At 42.4% G+C, this 9,464-nt stretch overlaps 1 pseudogene across 1 annotated transcript; it reads right to left on the bottom strand.

The window, feature by feature from the left end:
• Positions 1-7,324: 7,324 nt before the first annotated feature.
• On the bottom strand, positions 7,325-8,379 carry LOC311602071 (actin, cytoplasmic 2-like; annotated as a pseudogene). The gene has a single exon. The product of its transcript is annotated as an actin, cytoplasmic 2-like (transcript).
• Between the last annotated feature and the right edge of the window lie 1,085 nt (positions 8,380-9,464).

The following is a 9,464-nucleotide window of genomic DNA, read 5'->3' as shown; positions in this document are numbered from 1 at the left end:
GGGGTCATAAGGGAAACTGGCCTGAATTTTTTTTCTTTGATGGGTCTTTGTCTGTTTTAGGTACCAGAATGACTGTGGCCCCATAGAGTGAGTTTGGCAATGTTCCTTCTGTTTCTATTTTGTGCAATATTTTGAAGGGTATTGGTATTAGCTCTTCTTTGAAAGTCTGGTAGAATTCTGAGCTAAAATCAACTGGCCCTGAGGCTTTTTCCCCCCCCCTGGTTGGGAGACATACAATGACTGCTTCTTTTCCTTAGGGGTTATGGAGATGTTGTTCTGTTTTGTTTTTCCTTTCTGATTTTGTTGATTTGGATATTTTCTCTCTGCCTTTTAGTTAGTTTGGCTAAGTGTGTGTCTTTTGTCTATCTTGTTGACTTTCTGAAAGGACTGCCCCTTGATTCCCTTCATTCTTCCTCTTAAAGAGCTGCTTCTTGCTTCTGTTCACTCTTAGTCTTGTTCTCTGTTTCTAGTTTGTTGACTTCAGCTTGAGTTTGATTATTTGCAGCCATCTATTCCTCTTGGATGTGTCAGCCTCTTTTGTTGTGGAAGCTTCCAGAGGAGCTGTTAAGTGGCTACTGTGGAATCTCCCCAATTTCTGTATGAAGGCGCTTAGTGGTATGAACTTTCCTATTAGTACTGCTTTCATTGTGTCCCATAAGCTTCGGTATGTTGCGCCTTCATTTTCAATGAATTTTAGACAGTCTTTAATTTCTTTTTTTTAAAATTTCTTCCCTGTTGTCACTGAGTAGGGAGTTGCTCATTTTCCATGATTGTGTAGGGTTTTTGTTATTTCTGTTGTTCAGATCCATCTTAATCCATGGTGATCTGGGAAAGCAGAATGAGTAATTTCAATTTTTTGTATACGGTTTGCTTTGTGACCGACTATGTACTGCCAATTTTCAAGAAGGTTCCATGCGGTGCAAAGAACAGCGAGTACTCTTTTGTGTTTTGTGAAAAGTTCTGTAGATAACCATTGGGTCCATTGGATTCATTGTTTCTCTATTATGTTTCTGCCTCAGTGATCTGTCCATTGGTTAGAATGGGGCACTGAATTCTCCCACAATTGAGGTATCTGCATCGTTCTGTACTTTTACCTATAATAACAAGTTTGTTTTGGATTTTTTTTATATTTTTTAAAATAACTGTTGGTGCCCTTGGATATTGGTCAAAGATGTTCTGAATTGGAATGCCCTGTTGGTAGGCTTTTCCTTTGGGGAGAATGGCATATTCTTCCCCATCTCTTTTCATTAATTTTGGTTGAAATTCTATTGCTTCATGCTGTACTACTCTATTAAAGAGCTGACTCTGGAGTTGGATTAGACACCCTGTCTCCCAACCCAGGCATGCTTGTTTTAAATTTTTCTCCAACGTAGCTGTCCTGGGTCAGGAGACCATCTGACACTAAGACAAAGATAGAAAGCAAAGTTAAACAGCCCAAGAAAAGACACTATGTGACCTCAAAGGGATAAAATATAAGCTATACATTAGGATCTTAAAAAATTATTTTAATATATATATATATATATATATATATATATATATATATATATATATGCAATAGATTACCTATAGCAAGAAGAACCATGACACAATCAGGAATTATATAAATGTTACATTCTTAGTGTTTTGGCTATTTGTATTTGACAGCCTTGAAGAAGACATCTTTCCTATCTTGGTGCATCTACATTTCTGAATGTAAATCGGTCTCCATCACATACTGTCATTATCAACTTAGAGCACCTCGCTAGACCTAAATACATCTTAACCCCTAAACAACTAAGCTTCATTGTAAAACTAAGTGTCTGTCAGAGATATTGGGCCAGAAGGCCGAAGAAGATGCTCAACGTTATAGAGAGTTTTGGGAGACTATTCAGGTAGAAAACTGTCTCTGTTATATTTTCATTTGGAGAGTTACTAACCTGCACTCCTGGCATATTCAGATAATCAAGTTTATTTCTTCTCAAGTCTCTGAGGGAGTTGAAGACCAGGTAGCTTAATTTTACTTGAGTTCTTTTTTCTTAGCCATTCTGACTAATGTAAGACAGACTCTCAGAGTCGTTTTGATTTGTATATCCCTGATGACTAAGGACGTTGAACATTTTAAAAAGTGTTTTTGGCTACTTGAGATCTCTGTTGAGAATTCCCTGCTTAAGCAGCACCCCATTTTAAAAATTGGGTTATTTTGTTGATGTTTAATTTCTTGAGTTAGTTCTATATTTTGGATATTAGCCCTTTATCTGATGTAGGATTCTTGAAGATCTTTTCCAAATCTTTGGACGGCTGTTTTGTTCTATTAACAGTGTCCTTTGCCTTACAGAAGCTTTTCAGTTTCAAGAGTTCTATTTTCAATTCCCATAAAACTACCAACAATTCTTTACAGACCATGAAAGTACAGTTCTCAACTTCAACTGGATAAACAAAAAGCTCAGAATAGCTAAAACAATCCTATACAATAAAAGAACTTCTGGTGGTATCTCCATGCCTGATCTCAAGCTGTACAATAGAGCAACAGTAATAAAAACAGCATGATACTGGCATAGAAACAGACTGGTTGATCCATGGAATCAAATCAAAGACCCTGAAGTAAACCCACACATCTATGCGCTTTTGATTTTGACAAAAAAGCCAAGGCCATACAATGGAAAAAAGAAAGCATCTTCGACAAATGATGCTGGTCTAACTGGAGGTCTGTATATAGAAAAATGCAAATAGAGCCACATTTATCGCTCTACACAAAACTCAAGTCAAAGTGGATCAAAGAACTCAACATAAAACCAGAAATATATTAGAAGAGAAAGTGAGGAACAGCCTTGAGCTAATTGGCACAGGAGACAACTTCCTGAACAGAACACCAACAGCTCAGGCTGTAAGATCAACAATTAATAAAGGGGACCTTGTGAAATTGAAAAGCTCCTGTAATACATAGGGCACTGTCAACAGAACAAACTGGCAGCCTATAGACTGGGAAAAGATCTTTGCCAATCCTACATGCAGCAAGGGGCTAATATTCAAAATATATAAAGAACTTAAGAAATTAAAAACCAACAAAACACACACCACAATTTTAAAAATGGGGTATAGAGCAAAACAGAATTCTCAACAAAGGTACATCGAATGTCCAAGAAACACCTAGAGAAGTACTTAATGTCCTTAGTTATCAAAGAAACGCAAATCAAAATGACTCTGAGATTTCATCTTACACCTACCAGAATGTCTAACATCAAAATTTCAAGTGACCTCACATGCTGGTGAGGATGTGGAGAAAGGGGAACACTCCTCTATTTCTGGTGGGAACGCAAATTTGTACAACCACTTTGCAAATCAATATGGCACTTTCACAGAAAATTGGAAATATCTCTAAATCAAGACCCAGCTTTACCACTCCTGGGCATATACCCAAAACATATCCCACCATACAAAAAGACATTTGCTCAACTGTGTTCATAGCAGTTTTACTCATAATAGCCAGAATCTGGACACATTCTTCATGTCCCTCAACTGAAGAATGGATAAAGAAATTGTGGTTTATTTACACAGTGCTAGATATTACTAGGCAACTAAAAACAAGGTAATTATGAAATTGTCAGATGGATAGAACTAGAAAAGATTATCCTGCGTGAGGCAACTCAGACTCAGACAGACACATATGGTATCACTTATAAGTGGATATTAGCCATATAGTAAAGGATAAACATACTACAATCTACAGACCCAAAGATGCTAAATTAGAAAGAGGGCCCAAAGGAGGATGCTTGAATCTCATTCAGAAGAGGAAGTAGAATGGAGAGCAGAAGGGGTTGAAGAGAGGGTACAGGATAGAAGAGAGGGTGCTGAGGGAAGCTAGGGCAGGAATCAGATGTGGGTAGAGCAGGGCCAGGAGGACAGAGGGCTTTCAGAGAGAAAAGAACTGTGGGCAGAAGCCATCTCTGAGACAGACGAGCTGAAGAGTCACGACAGGGTAGGTTCCTGGGGGTGTATGTGGGTGACTCTAGCTGAGACTCCTGGCATCAGGGGACATCAAGACTGAAGAGGCCACCTCCTAGCCAGTCAGGGCTTCCGGTGGAGGGAAGGGGACACTAACCGACCCAGAAAACCTTTGACCCAAAATTTATTGTGCCTACAAGATGTGCAGGAATAAAAATGGAGCAGAGATTGAGGGAATGTCCAAACAATGACTGGTCCAATGTGAGATCCACCCCTGGGAGAGAAGCAGCCTCTGACACCATGAATGATTCTCAGCTATGCTTGCAGACAGGAGCCTAACATAGCTGTCCTCTGAGAAACTCCACCTAGCAGCGACGGAAACAGATATTGAAACCCACAGGCATACATTAGGTGGAGCTCAGGGAGTCTGTGGAAGAGTGGAGGGATGGATAGCCGGACCTAAAGGAGACAAGAACTTTGTAGGAAGACCAAGAGTGTCAACTAACCTAGGCCCATGGGGGCTTACAGAGCCTGAATCACCAACCGAAGAGCAGGCATGGGCTGGACCTAGGCTCTTGACTCATATGTAACTGATGGGCAGCTTGGTCTTCATGTGCATCCCCTTGAATGCAGAGCAGGGGTTGTCTCTGACCCGGACTTTGTTGCCTGCTTGTGGATCACTTTCCACTAGCTGGCCTCAGTGGAAGGGGATGTGCTTCGTCCTGAAGCAACTTGATGTGCCAGGGTGGGTTGGTAGGAAGTGGGTGAGGAAAAGGGCAGCAGAAAAGGCAGAAGAGGGTAGGAGGGCGGGACCTAGAGGAGAGGTGGGAGGGGGCTGCGATCTGGATGTAAGGTAAAAAAAATCAATTAAGAAAAAGAATAAAGCATTGCTTAGAATCGCTAGTAGAATGTTTCTATTCTCATGTGTATTTCTGTATTCCTGCTGTAACAACTAACCATAAACCTAGTGCCTTGAAACAGCACAAGTTAATTACATTGCAATTCTGCATAGTAGGTACCCAACATAGGTCTCTTTGGGATGTAACCATGGTGTCAGCAAGGTGGTTGTCCATTCCAATCTTTGCTTTTGAAACCTTCTGCATGCCTTGGTTTGTGATCTCCTTGATCCTTCCACCATCTTCAGATCTAGCAACGGGAGGTACAGACCTGTCACATGGCGTTTTCCTGGCTCATTTCTCTTTTTGTCATCCTTTTCCTTTGCAGTATGCTAAGGACCGTAGTGGACCAACCCAGAGAGAGTATCATGTCCATATTTTATGATTTGATAATCATTGCCTGTAATTACCTTTGCAGCTTTATTTTTCACTGGACTTGTAACATATTCATTGGTTATGGAGACAAGAAGGTGGATACTCTGGAGAGACTGTAACTGGGCTACCTATAGCATGTTCTTATAGGTTTCTCTCATGTGCAAATGTGTTCATCCCATCTATAGCTCCCAAATATTTCATCCAATTATTATAGCAGCATCTAAAGAGAATCACTATTATCTGAAATTTATCAGTTCCAAAATCTCAAATTTCATCCTTTATACTCAGCTATCAAAAACAAGGAATTCCAGAAATTTTTGGACAAAAGGGTGGAACTAGAAATGATCATAATGAGTGAGTTAACCCAGAAGCAGAAAGAGTCATGGGGCATGTCCCATGAAAGTCTTCACTTACCAGGAAAGTGGGACAGAGGGGAGGACATCCTGTTGTGTCTCTAGCTGAGAGAAGCATGGGAGAATGTGGAAATAGAAGGATCCAAAGGGTCCTAGAAACCTACAAGAAAATCAATTGATTATGATGGGCGAATCTGGGCCCAGGAGTCCTGCTCAAACTATGGCACCAGCCAAGGACAATACGTGCAGTAAACTTGGAACCCCTACGCAGATCTAGCCAATGGACAGGACATTCTTCAAAGTTGAGTGGAGAGTGGGGTCTGACTCTCACACGAACTCTAGTGCCCCATATTTGAACACATCCCCTAGATAGGGAGGCCTGGTGGCACTCAGAGGAAGGATAGCAGGCTACCAAGAAGAGACTTGATACCCTGTGAGCATATACAGGGGCAGGAGGTCCCCCTCAGGAACAGTCATAGGGGAGGGAAGTAAGGGAAAAATGGAAGGGAGGGAGGAATGGGAGGATACAAGGGATGGGATAACCATTGAGATGTAATATGAATAAATTAATAAAAATATATTTTAAAAAATAAATTAAGTGTGGGTTCGGTTCTGGGTATAGTCCCTTTTAGGGTACGATGCCTTTCTAGCTAGCACAGCTCTGAAAGTCAAGAGACTTTCCATGGCTCCCAAACTTTGAAGATGTTCTGGAATACTGGTGATATGCACTCCTATTCACAAAGGGAGAGTACAATGAAATCAAGCCACTGTTTTTGCAAACAAATTTTATTGCAAGGAAACCAAATCCTGTTCGTTTCCAAGACCTAGAAAGAACGAGGCTTGTTGCTTCACCCTTTCTGTTGATCAGCAGCAGCTACGCACTCAGGGTCCACACTCCCAGCCTAGTCACCCTTCTGTCACCCATATAAAGCACTGCATAGTTCCAGGATATTATTTCATCAGCCTTTGGATGCCTTCTGCATGTGGATATTTGGTGCTCAGACAGCCTTTTCTCATATAATAATCTCTGTGCCCTATTTAGTCTGAAGTAGCAGTGTTTCTGCTCATTTAGAATTGTCAAGAACTGTGGGCCTCCCACATTTCTCATGGATCTTTTTTAAATTTTTTTTTGGTAAGGTGTGCACTTTTATTAAATTGTTTCAAGTCAATGTACAGGCAAGGCCTGGCTACCTCAACACCTCAGCCCACCCCCAGGGAGATGAAAGCCTTCATACATCAAGTTGAGGGGACCAAAAACCAAAGGGGGAGCACGGATGGCTGGTTGACCATTCAAAAATTAAAAAACAAAAGTAAAGTAGTATTAAGGCAGAAGGTTTAAAAATTTTTTTGCAGTACATAATTTATACAGAAGCAATGCTGTCACCTCGCCAGTGTGAACTCAGGGAGTAGACTTGGCCACCCTCCTCTAGGGAATAAAGGTAGCTTTTGGGAGGGTGAGGGACTTCCTGTAGCCACATCTCATAGATACTTGGAATGACTAAAACGAAACAAAAAACAAAACAAAAAAATGTACAATCAAGGTCCTCAGCCACATTGTAGAACTTTGGGGGATGCTTGCTCCAACAGACTGCTGTTGCCTTCATTATTCCAGTTCTTAAATCCTGAGTCAAAAGTGCCATAACAAACAAAAAACACTTTAGAAAAAATTAAAAATAAAACAAAAACAAATAAAGCCATTCCAATGTTGTCTCACGGTTTTTTGTTTTTTCCTCCCTGGGCACATTAGGTTTTGTCAAAAGAAAGGGTGTTAAAACGCAACTTAATAACAGTCCATCTATAAGCATTTGTGGTGGACGATGGAGGACCTGGACTCATTGTACTCCTGCTTGCTGATCCACATCTGCTGGAAGGTGGACAGTGAGGCTAAGATGGAGCCACCGATCCATACTGAGTACTTTTGCTCATGAAGAGCAATGACCTTGATCTTCATGGTGCGAAGAGCCAGAGCAGTGATCTCCTTCTGCATGTGGTCAGCAATGCTTGGGTACATGGTGGTGCCACCAACAGCACTGTGTTGGCACAGAGGTTTTCGCAGATATCAAGGTCACACTGCATGATGGAATTGGATGTAGTTTCATGGATGCCACAGGATTCCATACTCAGAAAGAAAGGCTGGAGAAGAGCCTCAGGGCAGCGGAACTGCTCATTGCCAGTTGTGATGACCTGGCCATCAGGAAGCTCATAGCTCTTCTCCAGGGAGGAAGAGGATGCAGCAGTGGCCATCTCTTGTTAGAAGTCCAGGGCAACATACCACAGCTTCTCTTTGATGTCATGCACGATTTCCCTTTCCGCTCTCCTTGTGAAGCTGTAGCCACACTTGGTCAGGATCTTCACGTGGTCAGGTCCCGGCCAGCCAGGTCCAGATGCAGGATGGCATGAGGAAGAGTGTGGCCCTCATAGATGGGCACAGTGTGGGGGACCCCGTCTCTAAAGTCCATTACAATGCCAGTGGTACGACCAGATGCATACAGGGACAGCACAGCCTGGATGGCTGTGTACATGGCTGGGGTGTTAAAGGTCTCAAAGATGATCTCAGTCATCTTTTCACGGTTAGCCTTGGGGTTCAGGGGGACCTCAGAAAGTAGCATAGGGTGCTCATCGGGGGCCACACGCAGCTTGTTATAGAAGGTGTGGTGCCAGATTTTCTCCATATTGTCCCGGTTGGTGACGATGTCGTGTTCAGTGGGGTACGTCAGGGTCAGGATGCCTCTCTTGCTCTGGGCCTCGTCGCCCACGTAGAAGTCCTTCTGACCCATACACACCATCACGCTCTGGTGTGGCAGGTATGGACCAGTGACAGAAGAGCTGCAAGATCACTCACTGGGGATGAGGATTCTACCCGTCATGGATCTTTTAATGCAAGACTCTCCTTCAAAGTTCTTTCTGAAGTGATAATTTATTTTTTTTTAAGCTGCCATGATAGTTGACTTTCCATACAGGCCCAAGATCAGCACACTCCAAGCTATCAGTAGTTTGTGTTGCAAACACAGGTATGATGGAAACACATTAACTAAATGGTTCTCTCCTCCCCTTTCCCCAACACCCTAAAGGTCACACATTCATCCCTGCCACCTAGGAATTACAGACAGCCTGATCATAGTGTGTAGCATGGACTGCTCATCAATTGCCCGGCATGGGGCTACTTCCCTTCCTCTGAAATGTATAAAATGTATAAAAAGGGACTCCAAATCCACAGAGGGGCTTGAGCACCCTCATCCTTGCTGTCTCTCCAGAGTGTTACTAACTCTTCTAATACACGTTTTACTCCAAAGACATCCAGTTCGGTACCCTGTCTTGAGCTTCTATCCAGTAGCTGTGACATTTGCAGAAGGAGCCACGTGGATCTTAGCAACAGCGAAGAACCTTCCCTGTGTCCAAATACACTTTTCTCCCTTTACTCTTGGGGCCTAACACTCAATGTCCCCAGTGGATGCCAGAAGCAGTGGAGAATGCCAAACAGTCTACTTTCTTTCATATGTCTGAGGCAAGAAGAGATACAGATTTTGGTGTTTGGAATATTTACATGTATATAATCAAATGTCATAGGAATGAGACTGTAGTCCAAACATAGACTCAATTTTGTTTATTTTTATTTTTTAAAATATTTTATTAATTTATTCTTATTACATCTCAATTGTTAGCCCATGCCTTGTATTCTCCCACTCCTTCCTCCCTACTGCTTCCCCCCTACTCCCCTCCCCTATGTCTGTGACTGAGGGGGACCTCGTCCCCCTGTATATGCTCATAGGGTATCAAGTCTCTTCTTGGTAGCCTTCTATCCTTCCTCTGAGTGCCACCAGGCCTCCCCATGCAGGGGATGTGGTCAAAAATGGGGCACCAGTGTTTGTTGAAAGTCAGACCTCCCTCTCCACTCAACAGTGGAGAATGTCCTGTC

This window comes from Acomys minous (genome assembly GCF_964271855.1).
Source record: "Acomys minous genome assembly, chromosome: 7".
NCBI classification, from domain to species: domain Eukaryota; kingdom Metazoa; phylum Chordata; class Mammalia; order Rodentia; family Muridae; genus Acomys; species Acomys minous.
This window is presented reverse-complemented; position numbering and strand designations above follow the sequence as displayed.